The 18,066-nt window shown below is 47.5% G+C and overlaps 1 protein-coding gene and 1 long non-coding RNA gene across 2 annotated transcripts in view; one reads left to right on the top strand and one right to left on the bottom strand.

The window, feature by feature from the left end:
* The window catches only part of RBFOX1 (RNA binding fox-1 homolog 1), a 2,485,336-nt gene that overhangs the window by 2,093,207 nt on the left and 374,063 nt on the right, over positions 1 to 18,066 (bottom strand).
* On the top strand, positions 1,411 to 16,383 carry LOC135968974 (uncharacterized). The gene is made up of 3 exons (XR_010584023.1): positions 1,411 to 1,559; positions 6,293 to 6,457; positions 15,888 to 16,383. It is a non-coding gene; the product is annotated as an uncharacterized lncRNA (long non-coding RNA).

The following is an 18,066-nucleotide window of genomic DNA, read 5'->3' as shown; positions in this document are numbered from 1 at the left end:
CTTGCTTTTCCCGTTCACGGCGTTAGTTGAGGAATATGGAGAGAGAGAAATAAAGACAAGACAGAAAAAAAACACTAGGTTTCCAGGGTATAGACCTCAGAAACAACTCATTTTCACTAAATCCCTGAGAATAAAGACAGCTTGATTACAGTAAGATTGGTAAAACCCAAGGTATGCAGGAGACATATGCACCTGTCTTTCCCACATGGCTGGTGCTAATGTTTCTGGACTTCAATGGACACTGTTGTGTACAGGACACCCTTAAAAGAGGGGAACAAGCCTGACTATTGGAGAACACAGAGTCCCAGGCAGACAGAAACAGCTTCTGGGGTTTTTGACTGAGTACAAGGCTGGCTTTGACTGCTGAGCACCCCGGGATGGGAACCAGAGAAGACTGAGTCAGAAAACTGGTGAACACCCCAGGACCACGGGTAGCAGGAGTAAGTGCTCACAGCCTAGTCCGCAGGGCAGCATTGAACCTGGGTCTTGAAAGTGAATGGGAGCTTTCCAGGCAGGGGAGTGAAAGGAATGGCATGTGCTGAAGATTTTGGGGCCAAAGTCAGAAGTGAGGTGATGTTGGCACAGAGTCTCAAAATGCATTTGTTAAATCTATGCATGCATTCATGAATGAATGAATGAGGGAGGGACAGAATGGATGGCTGGATCTGAGGGAAATTTCAAGCCCTCAGCATCCGCAGCTGGGACTCATGATCTAGTCTCTAACTCAGCAACTGCCCGCCCGCCAGTTTCACCTGGAACAAATAACGGTACCACCAATAAATATCTATTTAAGTAAAAGAAAGCTGACTGAGCCAAGGCGAGGGGGTGGAAAAAGAGGCAGGAGAGAAAGGAGGAAGGGGAGGGGTGGGGAAAGGAGGATGAGGAATAAAGGAGGAGGAGAAGGAGAAGAGGAGGCAGGAGGGGAAAGAGAGAAGGAGAAAGAGGAGGGAAATGGGGGAGAAGGGGAAGAAGGAGGGAGAAGGGACAGGAGGAGGAGAGGGACAGAAAGAGGAGGGGAGGACAATAACAATGAGGGGGAGAAAGATAAAGGGGAGGATGAGGGGGCGGAAGCAAAGGAGGAAGGGTGAGGAGGGGGAGGGAGAGGGAAAACAGAGAGGGAAGAGGAGGGGGGGGGAGGAAAGGAAAGAGGACAGACAGCAGCTTCTCCAAGAGCTCGTATTCACGGTGGCAGCAGCTCAGTGGGAAAATCAAGGGCACTGTGACACAAGAACCTCCTGCTCTAACAAGCCAGATGCTCATCTGAGCCAAGGCTCTCAGGAACAGCGTCCGGACCTCACTGGCCAGCACCGCAGACACGCTGGGCCCAGAGATGAGCTCCCTCCCAGGGGCGGTGTGGAAAATGACAGCTCCGGGAAGCGGCCACTAGGTGGCGTGTGCGCCTCATCTTCCGTCCCGGGTTCCCAGCCGCGGGAGGCAGAGGCTGGGGCTGGGGTTCCAGAAAGCCGAAGGTCCCTGTCACAGATGGATCCTGAAGCCAGCCCAGGGGATGACAGAGCAGCCTGAGGGAGCAACAACTGTCACCACGGTCTGCCCGGGAAGTAGGTCCACACTGTCCCTTGCAGGGCAGCGCTTAGCTTACAGGTGCTCCCGGAGAGACCCCAGGGCAGGGAGGGGAGTGGGGAAGAGCTCTGGGCTCAGACCTGAACTTGACCACAACAGAGGGTTCAGTTCAAACCATGCTTCCTGGAGACATCTCTCAGCCAGACCTCGGGGGGAAAGAAGCGTTCCCATTTACAGAAGCTCCACGGTGACCTGTTTTAAGCATTGAACAGCCATGCCACAAGTAATTGGGGAGAAAAAAAGTCCACAGCTTAAAAAGCATTGAAGACCCCATTGCTAACCCTGGTGGGCTCCCATCATGGGGCAGAAACCCAGATAGGCACTCATCATCTGGGGTTCTTTTTCCTAACGGGGTCCCCCAAGTTGATCCAGGCTCAGGTCCCACAAAATGTGGATCTGCCCCCTTCTTGACACATAGAAAGGGCTCAATCCACAGTGGCTGACCAGCAAGATAGGATGGCCTCCATTTTACAGATGACAAGACTAAGGTTCAAGGACCTATGGGAATGGGACACCGAGCTGGGACTCCCATCACATCTTCAGAATGGCAGCCAGCTGCCTTGTCAAAATACCACTCCAATGTCCCTCTTGTCCTCATGTCTATGGGGACAGGCTAAATAAAGGCTCAGAAGGTGCCTGTTCAAATAAACATAGCTGTCTTCAGGGCAAGTGGACTTGAGCAGTAGACACCACTCACTCTTTGAAGCCCTAGGGTCTATCAAGCACTCATCAAAAACTGGCGGCTTTGCCTCTTAGCTTGTCAAAAGAAAAACTCAGCTGCTGGTGCAGCGGCTCCTTTCCGTAATCCCAGTGCTTTGGGAGGCCGAGGCAGGAGGATCATTTGAGGCCAGGAATTAGAGACAAGCCTGGGCAACATAGTGAGACTCCATCTGTACAAAAATAAAAATAGCCAGATGTGGGAGCATGCATCTGTAGTTCCAGCTACTTGGGAGGCTGGGATGGAAATTTCGCTTAAACCCAGGAGTTCAAGGCTGCAGTACACTATGATGGCACCACTGCACACCAGCCTGGGCAGCAGAGTGAGACCCCATCTCAAAAACAAATAAAATAGAGCGAATGCTACACACTTTCTGTCGCTCATCATCATGGCAATCTGGGTACAAAGCTCTGACCCCACCCATCTCTCATGGCTCTTCTCTTCCAAGTACCCCTCACAGCTCATGGACCAAACCCCCAGCCTCCCTGAGCTCCTCCTACTCTGTCATGTCACGTAAATCAATGGGTGTGCGTTGTCCCTTTGTCTAAACAATAAGCGTATTATCATTGGCCAGGAATGGCTGTTTCTATTTTTAATTTGTGCACCTCCACTCACCCACAGCATCTCGCATCTGGATTCGCATTCAGTAAGCACTCAATAAATGTGTCTTCTTCCTGCTGGTACAAGATATGTACAGGGGTTAGGGGTGGAATGTTGACAACTGGAAAATGAAAGTGTTTCAGAATTATGGAGCAAATGAACAGGGAGATGTATCGTCTATAATAAATATACCTCTGAAGAGCCTTAAAAGAAATCAATGAAGTACAACATCAAAGTCCCGGGGAGTGATAAATCAGGAGCCTGATAGACAAAAGTGCATCCAAAATCATTTAAAGTGCACCAGAAATCATTTATGTCTGAGTAATTAGAACACATTGGAATGACTCTGTGCCATTGAACTGAAATTGAGCAACATAATGTTTATGAAATCCCCATGGACTCGGGGAGGAAAACCAGAGATGAAAGTTGCATTGAAGATTCTCCCCACTGGCCCAGAGCCCTCCTGCATAGTCCCCAGGGGAGACCTAGGGGCAAATGAAATTTCTGTTTAGTCCGTGTGCAAATTTGCTTTCTTCTTCTTGTTAAAACATATCTGCAGTCCCAGTTGCTGAGAAAAAAAAATGTCAGGCTCAGGCTGTACGTGACAGGACAGGATCCCCCAACCACCTGATCCCCACCTCCCAACCAAGAGGGAGTCTAAGACAGAAATGAGACCAGGTGGGCATCATTCCTATAAAGGAAAAGGCTGGCCTTCTTTCTCAGTGTTTAACACTCCCTCCACAGCCCCACTGACAGAAGTGGAGGGAACGGACCTCAGTCAAAGAGCTGGGACCCCGAAGGTCAGCATCAGGATTAAAAAAATCCAAGGAAATTCTGCAGGAGGAGAATGGGAGATGAAGGATTCAGAGAGGAAAGAGGGACTTCTATGCCCATCCATAGAATCCAGTCTTCGGATGCTGGCTGGGGAAGGGAAAAAAAAAAAAAAAAAAAAAAAAAACCATCTACCTTGATTTGGGGAGTTAAATAAGGATGACAGAACCTTGAACTTGGAAACGTGCAAACAAGCCCTCAGACATCAAGTGTTCTTGTGATCTTTCCACTCAGTGATGGAACCTGGCCCCATAAACATGACCCCAATATGGTCCTGGTACTGGACTGCCTCCTCCCACGAAATGATGCTCTGAAATTGTCCATCAAATGAACCTGAGATGCTGCTGTCTTTATCAGCTCACAGATACCAAGAAAGGAAAATTCCTCTTCGAGTGTGACTTTTTCATTCCTCTCTCCTCTCAGTTTTACACCACAAATAACCTCAGCTTCTGAGAGCTATAATCAGGGCTGCAACCCTGTGCCATCAGCAGGAATGAAAGCAAGTGGAAGATCCCTGCATATATGGAGTGCAGATGAAAGTAATCTTGCACCCATGTATGGAAATATGTCTACTTACCCTCCCTTTGCCAAGAACCTGGAAGGCTTATACTGGGGAACCCACCTTCAACTGTGCAAATGCAGAGATACTGCAGGCATATGTGTGTTCTGAGCCTTGAAGGATGTCCACCCAGATGTTGGATGTGGGGCCTTCTCAATCCTGAAGGAAGCTTTGGCCATGCCACCAGCTTTTTCCCATCTTGGTACTCCTGTGATTCTTCCCCTGCTCCAACTGAGGCCCCTCAAACAAACCTGAGAGATCTTCACAAAATGCAAATCCAATCACCTCCTCGAAAACCCATCAGGGCCCTCCCCTAGCCTTAGTCCCGTTCTCATGGGCGCTTGAGCTTCAGTCTTGTCATCTGTAAAATGGAGCCCATTCTATCTTGCTGGTCAGCCACTGTGGATTGAGTCCTTTCTATGTGCCAGGAAGGGGCCAGATCCATGTTTTGTGGGACCTGAGCCTAGATCAATTTGAGAGACCTTGTCAGGAAAAAGGACCCCAAATGATGAGTGCCTAGCTGGGTTTCTGCCTCACGGTGGCAATGAGGTCTTCAATGCTTAGGGTTAAAGACCAGCATCCTCACCATGGCCTGGCCTCACTGGAATGCTCCCCCTCCCTGAACTCCAGCTACTCTGGTTATCTTTTAGCAGTTCCCCCCACCAAAAAAAAAAAAAAAAAAAAAAAAAAAAAAAACACACTCCTCTGGCCACAGGGCCTTTGCACATGCTATTTCCTCTGCCTAGAATGCTCTACTCTCTCCTGACCTTGCTCTGTGATCTTGAGAGCTCAGCTCATGAGTCTCCTCCTGGGGAAACTCCAGACATATCCACCATGTATATCATGTTTTATTATAAGCGTCTTTCTCAGAGCCATTATCTACCTTGTGAAGCACTTTTCTTCATTGGTAGATACCCTTTTGTATGAGTATCTGCTTAATCTCTGTCTCACCCTACTAAACTGTAGGCTCTGGGAGGGTGAGTCCTAGTGTGTCTTGGCTTACAACTATAACATTAGCAGCTTCACAGGACCTGGTACATGGTGGCTGCCCAATATTGCATGGATGGACAGATGGAGAGGTAGATGGGTGGATGAGTGGATGGGAAAGTGGGTGGGTGGGTGGGTGGGTGGATGGGAGAGTGATTGGGAGAGTAGATGAATGGATGGGAGAACTGATGGGAGAGTAGACAAATGAATGAATAAATGAATGCATGCATGGATGGATGAGAGTGGAAGGAAGAATGAATTAATGGATGGGTAGGAGAGTGGGTGGGTGAGTGGGAGAGCAGCTGTATGGATGGGAGGAATTAAGGGAGAGTAGATGAATGAATGAATGAATGGGAGAGTAGGTGGATGGGAGAGTAGATGGATAGATGGATCAAGTAATATTTCCATCCCAGCCTCCCAGGTAGCTGGAACTACTGGTGCATGCTACTACATCTGGCTATTTTTATTTAATTTTTTTTACAGATGGGGTCTCACTGTGTTGCCCAGGCTCATCTAATTCCTGGCCTTAAGTGATCCTCCTCCCTAAGCCTCCCAAAGTGCTGGGATTACAGATATGAGCCACTGCACCCAGCAGCTGAGTGATGGGAGAGTAGATGAATGGGTGGGTGGATGGATTGATGGATGCATGGATGGATAGATGGATGGATGGTTGGGAGATTGGAAGGAAGGGTGAATGGATGGACGGATGGATGGATGGATGGGAGAGTGGGTGGGAGACTGGGTGGATGGATGGATGAGAGAGTAGATGGAGGGATGGATGGGAGAGTGGCTGGATGAACAGACAGATGGGTGAATCACTAGTTTTTGTTGAAACTGGTTTTTAAGATTGATCATTTTTATCAGTTGAAAGAAGCTGAGTACACAGAAGTACAAAGCAAAAGGCTACTGAAGGAAGAGAAAAGCCAGTGGAGGAGCCAAGGAACACAGCAGCAACAATGCTGTCCACCAAATCATTCATTTGTTCTGTTAGACTTCCTGTGCTCTTACACGTGCAGGCACTGAGGTGATGCTGGGGCTGCAGTGAGCTGTCAAACCAGATGTGTCAGAAGTGAGAAAGGAGATGAGAGAACAAATTAGAATACAGAGTGATTGACACTTTCATGAAGGAAGGAGATGGGGCCTGGGGTCCATGAAACCTACTGACAAACTAACCCATACGGGTGAGTAAGGACCTGCCCTAGGTAAGCCAAGACCTTAAAGGTGAACCCAAGATTTCAGGGGAAGGCGGGCAGGGAGACTGGGTGGATTCCACTGGGTGGATTCTACTGGGTAGATTCGGGATGGAGATGTTGCCAACAGAGCACACGCGGGCCAGCAAGAAAGCATGCCACACCTAAGGATGTGGATGATGCTCCAGTTGGCTGCTGGGGAGATGTGGAAACAAACTAGGCTGGAGAGAAACACAAAGGCCATGTCACAGGATGCCCTGTAGGCTGTGTCAAGGAGTCTGGATTTTACCCTGAGAACCACAGCACACAACTTGAGTGTTAACATAGCCAGGGACTGGAGGGGTCTGATTTTTATTTATTTTTATTTTTTTAGAGACAGAGTCTTGCTGTGTCACCCAGGCTGGAGTGCAGTGGTACAATTAGCTCACTGCAACCTCAATCTCCTGGGCTCAAGCCATTCTCCTGCCTCAGTCTCTGGAGTGTCTGGGACTAATGACATGTGCCAACATGCCATTAAATTTTTCATTTCAAAATACATTTTTTTAATTTTCTAATTTTGTAGAGACAAAGTATCCCTATGTTTCCCTGACTGATCTCAAACCCCTGGCCTCAACTGACCCCCTGCTTCAACCTCCCAAAGCACTGGGATTAACAGCATAAGCCACTGTGCCCAGCCTAATTTTTATTTTTCAACCTTGTACATCATGGTGTCTTTAAAACCCCTGCCCCGACTGCAGTTTTAGGTAAACCCCTATCCTGCCTATACCCATGTTCCTTGGTACACTTGCCTCACTAGGCATCAACTTGCTCTTCTGTTAAATGGGGACAACAGAACCTGTAAGACACTCTGACAATCACATGAGGCTACAGGGATAAAACATGGGCCTAGTACACAGCAAGTGTGCAGCAGCAGTTCACTAGTCTTTCAACAAGAAGTGACTGAGAGTCTATTACATGCAGGCACAGGCATAGGTGCTAGGGATACAAGAGAGAACAAAACACTGGTAACGGGATAGGCTGATGGTAACAGGATAGGCTGCTGGCATACTGGAAATTCACAAAACCCCCGCCCTCCTAGTGCAAGAGCTACTGCAAGCCAGCAAGCACCTAAAATACACTGGATGTCAGAGGGTGGCACTCAGTGTTGTGTGAGCATCAAAGCAAGGAAAAGAAGAAGGGTGCTGAGCAGGTCTTAGAGATTTAAACAGAGCCATCAAGGAAAACGTTGCAGAGAAGATAATATTTGAATAAAAACCCAAAGAAGGTGAGAGTACAAATTATGCTGATGTCGGTTTTGTCCTCCGCTCCGCCCCCACCGTCTCTACACAGTCCTCTGCCCCCCATCCCCACCTGCCATCCCCGCAGCTCCTAGAACAGAGTTCGACACAAAGTACGTGACCGATTAAAAAAAAATTATGAGATTAACAAGTCTTAGGGAAAAGCGTTCATGGCCAGGGGAACAGCATGTGTAGAGGCCACAAGGCATGAGGACCATGAAAAACAGTCAAGTTGAAATGCACCAGGATACTGGGGTCTGCCTTATACATGAGGGTTTGGATGCAGGTCATGGGGTCCCACTTGGTTTGGCCAAGCTCTGGCCTGGAGTGACCCTGGGTCAACCTTGGCTAACATGGTGGACATCCCTACATGCTGAACACCTGACACTACTCCAGGACGATCCTGCCCTTTGTCTCCACATGGAGGAAATAACCTCCTTGGATAAAAGCCTGGAAGATGACTTCTCCTCTGCCCCCAGCAGGCTGACTTTTCTCTAGAGTGGGAGGTGACAGGCATTCACATTCCACTCCTGTCTCAGGCAAGTGACAGAGAACGTAAGATGGCTGTGGGTTCTGCTGGTGATGGGATAGACCGATGGCATATTGGAAATTCACATTTAAAGTACAGCTCTCCTTTCTGTAAAATGAGATAGCATCTACCAATTCGGGTAATGAATACATAACTTAAATGCAAGCCATGGGAGTCTGGAAGAAGGACCCAGGTAGTTTCAGGTGGTTCGGTCCATTTGGGTACACAGCACAGAGCCCTCTCGCCTCCCTCCAGTAATTTTATTTCTTAGCAAAATCATTACTGAGAATATTGAACTCCCTTACAGAGATGTATTTGCTCCCCTTATCTTCCTTCCGTCTTTCTTGATTAAAAGCTATGTGTGATATTTGTAGTTATCAAACATCAATATTTGGCATGGATTTGCGAAACAGATATGGGGGAAAGAAAGGAATCTGACCATTTCTGTAAAGGGTAAAACCTTGAGCAAACAGACTGCATTTCTTATTAGGGGCACTAAAGAGCAGAGATGCATTTCAGAAGGGACCACCCGGACTGCGCCCAGCAGGCTTTTGTGAAACCAATGATCAGGGCTAAAAATTAGATTCTGGATTTCATCAGGAAAGTCAGCAACCTTCAGAGGATAGGGGACAGGAGGGAGAGTTAAGCAGTGTATCTCACAACTGTTAGCCCTACAACTATTACAGGGCTTTGCAGCCTTCTTCCCTACAGAGCTCAGACAACTCCAGCACTCAAACTGGGCAGAGCGGAAATAATCAATAATAATAATTAAACCTTCTCCAGTGCCCTCTCCTAAGGCTTTACCTATATTAACTCATTGAATCCTCATAGCAACTTGTTTTATCAACTCTGTGTTACAGATAGGAAAAGTTACAGCACAGAGAGGTCAAGCCACTGGTCCAGGCTTCCACAACAAGTAGGCGGCAGGGCTGGAATTCAAGGCTGCAGCGTGGTTCCCAGCCATGCACAGAACCGCTTCGCCATAGTGCCCCTCCACCCCGTGGCCACGTGTGGACCCCCACACCTCCACAGCTGCCCAGAATCATGGTATGCTATGTGTTCAGAGGGCTGCTGCTGTTATGGAAACAGAGCCCTTGGTTCCCGTGCTACACCCTTGCGACACTGACCCAGTCAGTCGAGACTCAGAGTGCCCCTCCATGAAGTGGGGGTAATAACAACCACGCTTGCCCCTGGGGTGTTGTGACAATTCACAAAATATGCATTCAGAGAATGAGCGTGCAAGTGGGATTCGTAGTCATTCCTGGTGGGAGTGAGCATTGGTATAACCACTTGGGGCCACTTTTGGACAGCAGCTACTCAAACCAAGCATGTGCCTATTCTGTGACCAGAGACACACTCCTAGGTGTATTCCCCAGATAAATGAGTATGTAGGTCCACCAAACAACAGGTGCAAGAGTGCATATAGCCCCAAACTACAAACAACCCCAGTGCTCATCCATGGGAGAACAGATACGTCATGGTCCAATCATACAATGAAATACTGTCCAACCTTTAAAAAGAGTAGCTAGTGGTGCATGCAATAGCATAAGTGATTCTCCTAGGGATGCTGTGGAGGGAAAGAAGGCAGATACACATGGACTGCAGGGGTCCATTTATACAGATTTCAGAAATGAGCCCAGTGGAATTAGAAAGGCAGTGACCTCAGATTGGGGCAGGTAGTGCTGACAGGGAGAAGTATGAGGGAGCCTTCTGGGATAGTTTAAATCAACAGAGCTGACACTTTCACTCATTCATTTCAAGAACAAGCCTTTATTGAGCACCTACTGTATTTTAGGCACCCCAACAGGAGATAGGAAGGAGAAAAGACCTTCACTCCCCATCCGTAGTTCAATGCCAACATTGAAACCTGTCAGTATCATCACCGTGTCTCCAGGGGGCATAGCCATCCTCAGAGATTAGGGGAAATCACTAAATAGATTTCCCCTCTTATCTGGCAGAAAGCAGCAGAGAGAAATGGCAGGGATGTTCACCGGAGCAGCAGACCCTGCGCTGGCTGTGCCCGAGGTCAACAGTGCCACTTAGCATTTCATCCCAGGAAGTCCAGCTTCCTTTAATCAAAACCACGTGGCCAACATCACGGGTGATATTTTGAAGGGGAAGAATTTAAGCCTGCATGTCTCACTGCCCCGAGTATCAGCTTTGTCCTCCTGCTCCTAATGCCGTTATCTCGTCCGCACACTTGGTTTTCTGCCGAGCAGATGCTGTAGAAGGCACATTAGCGGTGAGAAGCAGAGCGTGCCCAGGAGTCTGGGTGTAGAGCTGGTGACCCCTCGGCTCCCCAGCCCACTCCAGCGAGGAGACATAGTGAAAAATACCCAGAAGGGACCAAGGCTTCCTGCAGCCTCCCAGGCTCCTAAGCCAGGTCCCAGGGAGACGTTTCTAAAATGCAAATCGGATCCAGACAATCACCAGCTTAAAACCTTTCAGTAGCCACACACTAATCACAGCAAAAACTCAATTTCTTAACTACTATGGAGCACTGGGGCATGCCTGCGTCTCCTGCCAACCCCTGACATCCCCTCCTCCAGACTATAACAGACCCAAGTTCATGCCTATGTTTCTGATGATTCTGCTCCTTCTACCTGGAGCTCCCCATCTCCTGCAATCAGTGTTATGACTCCCTCTTGTCCTTTGAGACTCTAAGTTTCACCTCCTCTGTGATGCCTTCCCTACCTGTTTGCACCACCACTCAACTTTGCATTCTTCCTACACTACAAAGCAATCAGATTGTGCCTCAGTTATGGGCTACTTCTTATTCACCCTGTGTCCTCCTCACAGACTGCAAGCCCTTTGAGGGCAGGGTTTGAGTCTTAGTCACATGCATATCTTCCAGCTCTTAGCAGTGACTGCAATATAGTTTAAGGAGTTGGGGGTGGAATGAGGACGAGATGAGAAGGAGAAGTGAGGGAGAGAGGAGGTGAGGGAGAGAGGAGGTGAACGAGAGAGAAGGTGAGGAAGGAAAGGAGGGAGGAATGAGGGTGGAGGGTATTTTGTGGTTGGAGAGCAACGCAACCACAGTGATTTAGGAAGAATCTCTGAACAAGGCTTTTCTGATGAATCTGGATGAATGGTTAGGAATTTGGATAGTCAGATTTGAGGGGAGAATTCAAGCAGAAAGGATAGCCTAAGCAAAGGTCTGCAGTCAGGGAACATGGGGCATGGACACTGGAGGACAGAGTGGGAGGAGAGTAGCATATAAGGTTGGAGAGAGAAGCCACCAGATAGTATCCAAATGCCAAGCCTGAAATCAGAGGACCTTGCTCTCTACTCTCACATCACAGAGAGCTGCTGAAATATGCTGGAAAGGAGGAGTCATGGTTCAGCAAGTGAGCTGACCAGTCAGACAGTGGGTCAACTAGAGACATGCCATGGGCAACCTCTGCTAACTTCGGATTGAGAGTAAGACAGGAAAATGCCAAGGATGCCAGGGAGGAGGGAGGATAGCTATGTCTATGAATATAGAGAAAGAGAAGCAACGGGAAAGGTGGGACAGCTTATGGGTTCCATGATGGCTGCTACAAGTCTCTATGAGACACCTGGAGTTGGGACAGCATCTGTGTTGGCACTCTCCCCTCCTGTTCTCAAGGCAGACATTACCAATCAAGAGTACCGCTCTTCTATACTAAGGAAGACATTACTAATCAATGATGCCAGTCTCCCCTCCTAGACCCAATGCAGACTTACTCATCAATGGCACCACTCTCCCCTCCTAGACCCACGGCAGACATTACTAATCAATGGCGCCACTCTCCCCTCCTATACCTGAGGCAGATATTACTCATAAATGGCACCACTCTACCCTACTGAGGACAGATATAGCCTTGGCATCCTTGACCTGGGACTCGGTCTAACCTCCACTCCCATCTGACTGCCATCTATAAATGAGGTGTTACCTATTCTCCATATACGGTTACAGGCATCATAACCTGGGATCAGGGATGTGAGAGCAGAAAGAGCCTGAGAAACCCTCATTTCACAGACACAGAAGCCAAAGTCCTTGGATAGCTGGTGGTGGAATCAGAGATGAATTTCAGTCCAATGTGCCCCATCTCTTTCTTCTACATTCTGCTGCATCTTGGTGGGTAAAACAGGGAACAAGCCTGTCAGCACTCGCAGCAACTAGAAACCAGAGCAGAAAGGACAAGCAAACCTTCCTCACGAAGAGACTGGCGTCAAAACTGAGTCAATGCTCAGCGGAAACGAAGGCCGGGTGAGTGGGTGTGTGTGCGCAGGCTGTAGGGAAGGCAACAGGAGCTTCACTTCCATCCCTCTGAACAGCACAGATCACTTTTGCTAAATTCCAAAAGGTGGCAGCATTCCATCAAATATTCATTTGCTGAGCCTGCAGCAGGGGACATCCTACAGAGGTGACATGGGCAGGAAGTTAAGACGTCTAGATGGCCAGGGGATAACGAAGTCTGGAGGGTCAAACACTGATGTGGTCTCATTCCTGGGGGGCCCATGAGCCCCTTTTCTGCAAGAAAAAGGGAAAATGCTGGAGAGAAATAGCAGCACACTTGGCCCCAAGAAGAGGAGAAATCCAGACTCATCCCGGGACTGTATCTGCATGGACAGACCTCAGTGCAGCTCCATGATCAGTAGCATGTGGGCAGGACCCATGACTTACCTCTAACCAACAGAAAAGATGATGGGCATCCCGTGATTATGTCGGGACATGTGTACACAAGACTCCATGTTGCTAACGTGCACTAGAGAGACACTCCTGGGAAAAGCACACTGTCACATTGTAAACTGCCTGTGGAGAGGGCCATGTGGCAGGGAACTGCAGGTGGTGTCTAGCGTCTGAGGGCCTGCATCCTACAGCCACAAGAAATTGAATTATTCCAACAACCAGTGAGCTTACAAAGGGACCCTGAGCTCCAGATGAAACCCGCATCTCCTGCCAACTCCCTTGATTGCAGTTTGGTGAGACCCTAAGCAGACAACCCAGTTCAGCTGTGTCCAAACCTAAGACCAATGGAAGCCGTAAGATGGTAGATAGGTGTTTTTTGAAGCCACTCAGTCTCTTATAGTCTCTTAAGCAGGCACAAAAAATGAATTTTTTGTTATTTTTATTACAGAAAAGTACAGGAGTAATGAAATATGGACCTAGAATGAGGCAGAACAAAGTAAAAATTTGGGTTATCCCACTTAACTTCACTATGTTTGCTGCCTTGGGTATAGGAGTGGAGAGTGACACCATTGATTAGTAATGTCTGCTTTGAGTATAGAACAGGGGAATGGCACTGTTGATTACTAATGTCTGCCTTGGGTACAGGAGGTGAGAATGGCACTATCGATTAGTAATGTCTGCCTTGGGTATAGGAGAGTATATTTCTACTATATCAAGAAAGAGAGAAAAAATAATAGTACGGTTCTTACGCTGGACGGCATCACTTCCACGGGTTCAGGATGCGTTTGCTCCAGAGTGAACCCAAAAGGGAACATGTACCTGCAAGTTTCTCACTCAGTCTCATTCCCAAGTGCCTCTCCATCATGTGGCCACATGATCACAGATGTCACAGATGACTCCAGTGTTTACAGACAGGTATGTTTCATTCATCCAGCATGCCAGCTCAACACAATCACTTCATCTGGCATCTAAGCAAAGATCCTCATTTTTTCTAATAGTCAGGAAAGTGTGGCTGTATTTGATGTATCAAGGGGCAGAAAGATTGGTCTCTAACAGGACTTGTGCAAGTAACTGACCAAGTGTGATTTTTATGTTACCTGATGACGCTGGAATTAACTTTGCACCCAAGACACAGGTTCCCAGGAATGCTCCCTGCATCACCAAACAGAACCTGCTGGCCTTCCCCTCAGCTCAACGCAGCATGGGAAACAGCCCGATCTGGGTCTGAATTTCAGACTGCTTCCCTATTAGCTATGAGACTGTGCAAGTCATGCCCTGAGCCTCAGTTTCCCCACTTGTAATCAAGGGGTTTGGATAGGTCTTCCCTCCTTGTACTACTCTGGGGAGAGAAAGATACAATGCCTGTGAAACGGTGGGTGCAATGCCAGGTACTTCCTAGTTCCCAAAGATGCTACCTATTATGATTATTTTATTCTGCATGCTGGCAAAATGTACTTTCTGCATCCAGGGAAAGCCCTTTCTGGGAGACAGTGCCAAAGCAGAGAGGTGGAGGTAAGAAAAAGTACAGCTGACTGGTGACACAGGGCAGTGACTAGGAAGGGCGGTGAGATGCCATGGCCTGGAGCATTCTGCATTCTGGAGCAGGTAAGGGCCAAAGAGTCTGTCCAGAGGCCACATTTAGTCTTGCAAACCCCATTTTCACTCCTCTAGAGGAACGTCACAGCATTTCCATGACAAGGGAGAATGAAACTTGAATGAATATGCCGTCAGCTCTCCTGGAAAACCTTCTAAACAGTCCAGAACACACTGCTTAATTTCATAAATAGTTATTACTAGTACTAGTATTATTATTACTACATTATTACTACTATTATTACTACTGCTTCTTACTATATTACATTATTACAACATTATTACTAATATTATGTTATTACTACCACTGTCAAAGAACATAACTGCTCACTATAGAAAAAATAAATAAAAGAGTCTAAAGAAAAATGCAAAAACCAGCAATTTAGTTGAACTTTCCATCTGCCTTTCTGACATCTCTCTGCACTCAGAGAAATGGAGATCTATGAATACAGTTTGCACATAATTGGAATCATATAATACAGGCTGTATTTCTCACTCAACAATATGTCATGTGCATCTTTCCAAGTCAATAAACATAAATCCTCACCATGAAATCCTAGCAGCAGCTTGGAATTGGACTTTATGGATACACACAATTGACTTAAACCATCCCTTATTGAGGGATATTGAGGGTGCATCTTTTGAAAAATTATTTTTGCCACTACAATCATCCCCTTAATAAATATACAAACACATCTCATACGTGTACAATCATCTCCAAGGTGCAAATTCCCAGAAGCGTAATTGCTAGATCAAAGATGGAACACATTTTGCATTTTGACACATGTGAATATGAGGCAATCTGCCATTCAGAGACGGTCAGGCTAACTTATGCTGCCTCCAGTAGAGGTTGTGAAAATGACTGCTTCCATCCATGACCCATTCCAAGGCAAGACAGGAGGCTGACCTGTGAGAGTCCAGCCAGAAGCACCCAGCCCAGCAGGCCTTCTACAGTCAGAGGCTGGATAAGAAGGAGCGAGTTAAGGCAAATGGATCCTCACAACATGAATCTCTGCAAACCTAGAAGACTCTATAGCCTCCAGAGGAGAAACCAGCAGGACACCATCATCCCTTTCACTAGAGAGAACGCATCAGCCTCCATGAGTTAGGTTGGGGGCCAGGAAATACCTGACCCAACCCAAGACAGCTGGAAATCTAGCAGGCACAGGCACTATTCGAACCACTGGGGAAATGGAACCCTCTCTGACACCTTTGATCCTAGTGTGAGCAATTAGCTTTTTCAACTACTTTCCCTTCAAAAGCGTCTGCACCACCAACATCAAGTCTTTTTAATATGTCACTTTCCTGCTCCACGCCTCATTTCCCCATCTGCAAAATGGGTTTAGTATCTTTGTTTTCTTTCCACAGACTCAGTGTGACATTACAAGCATCCTGGGTGGAACTGCAAGACATAGTTATTCCAATATTATGAAGAGTGTGGTGGCCAGCCTCCAAGATGGCCCCATGATCCCCCCTCCAGGTACTCATGCCCTCGTATGGTATGCTCTCACAATCTCCTGAGGATTATGTTGTATGAATGATTAAATACAGCAGAGGCGATGGCACAGGACATCTGTAGCTACGTCATCTAAGGGATGCACAGGAATTCACTGCCATCATCTCCTGTGGCTTCTACTTTGCTCTTAATCTCTCAGATCTCTCACCCTGGGAGACACCATCCACCATGTCCTGAGGACACTCAAGCAGCTCTGTGGCCTCCTGACAATAGCTGTTAGGTGAACCACCTTGGGCGCAGACCCTCTAGCCCCACTTCAGCCTTCAGAAGACAGCAGCCCCAGCTCACATGGGACCCTGAGCCAGACCACCAAGCAAACCACTCCCAGATTCCTGACCTGCCGAAACTGTGAGATAATGAAAGTCTGCTGTTTGAAGTCACTAAGTTCAGGGTAATTGTCACGTGCAAGAGACAGCCGATACAATACTTTCCTGCTTCACACATCATTTTTCCATCTATCCAAAACAGGAAGAATATTTCACAGACTTGATGTGAAGCTGCAAGACTCCTGGTCCTCCAATGATGTGGTTGGGTCAGAGGGTAAGTCCAGGCTGTGTTACCACGGGCAATTACTTTGAGTTTCGGTTTCCTAAGTCACAAAATGAGGACAGAAACAGCACTTACCTTATGGAGTCATCGAGAGGATGTTAAAACAACAGAGATCGAACATTTGGTCAACTGAGAAGTGGGATAAGAAAGTTGGGTGTGTGGTTGTCATTTTTCATCATCCCTTTCCTCTTCTTCCTCCTCTTCTTAGCATTGCAGGTAAACACCACTTTCAGATGATCCATTAATGAGGTTTATTATAAAAACTCAGCCTGAAAAGTCATTTTGGAGGAAGAGACAAGCACCTAGCAGTGGGCCCTTAAAGATTCCAGTTTGGACCAAGGGTCAGCATAGATTAGGGCATAAAGAGGAGGGAACATTCCAAATACAGAGCACACTCATGGACAAGGCCCAGGGCCAAGCAGACTTTTTGTTTTTTTGTTTTTGAGACAGGGTCTCACTCTGTTTGCCCAGGCTGGAGTGCAGTGGCACAATCATGGCTCACTGCAGCCTCCACCTCCTGGGCTCAAGCAATCCTCCCACCTCAGCCTCCTGAGTGGCCGAGACTGCAGGTGCACACCACCACACTCAGCTAATTTTTTTTTTTTTTTTTTTTTTTTTTTTTTTGAGACGGAATCTCACTCTCTTCCAGGCTGGAGTGCGGTGGCACGATCTCAGCTCATTGCAAGCTCTGCCTCCCAGGTTCACGCCATTCTCCTGCCTCAGCTTCCTGAGTAGCTGGGACTACAGGCGCCCGCCACCACACCCGGCTATTACTATTATTATTATTATTTTCTACTTTTAGTAGGGACGGGGTTTCACTGTGTTAGCCGGGATGGACTCGATCTCCTGACCTCATGATCAGCCCGCCTCGGCCTCCCAAAGTGCTGGGATTACAGGCGTGAGCCGCTGTGCCTGGCCTAATTTGTGTATTTTTTGTAGAGATGTTGCCCAGGCTGGCTGGTCTCCAACTCCTGAGTTCAAGCAATCCTCTTACCTTGGCCTCCCAAAGTGCTGGGATTATAGGTGTGATCCATTGTGCCTAGCCATGAACATCTTTTGATAAAAGAATTTACTCTCAGCCTTTCACTTACCACTATCACAACGTCTCACCATACCTACATTATGATTTCCATTCTGTTATGTCCATACCATTTTTTTTTTGTCTTTGAGTCAACTCACTTTTGTTTTTTAACTTAAGTATGTTTGAAGGAAATTTCATACCACTGCCATTAACGGAAAGCCACTAGTGATGGCTATAAAGAGAAGATCATCATAAAATGAAATACATAATGACGAACACCAAACAACACAGTCTGTGTGCCCCTTGAAGGTGCCATCGCAAGGTCACCAACAACACACAAACAGGTTACACTTGAGGAATGCACCACACCATGATTGCATTGCCGAGAGTCTTTGCATGAGCGATTTCAGAAGTATCTGTGCAGGGAACTTCCTGGCCGCTGTATCCACGGGTGACAGATG

The sequence above is a fragment of the Macaca fascicularis genome, chromosome 20 (genome assembly GCF_037993035.2).
Source record: "Macaca fascicularis isolate 582-1 chromosome 20, T2T-MFA8v1.1".
In the NCBI taxonomy this organism is placed as follows: Eukaryota; Metazoa; Chordata; class Mammalia; order Primates; family Cercopithecidae; genus Macaca; species Macaca fascicularis.
The sequence above is the reverse complement of the archived record's forward strand: the minus strand, read 5'-3'. Positions and strand labels throughout refer to the sequence as shown.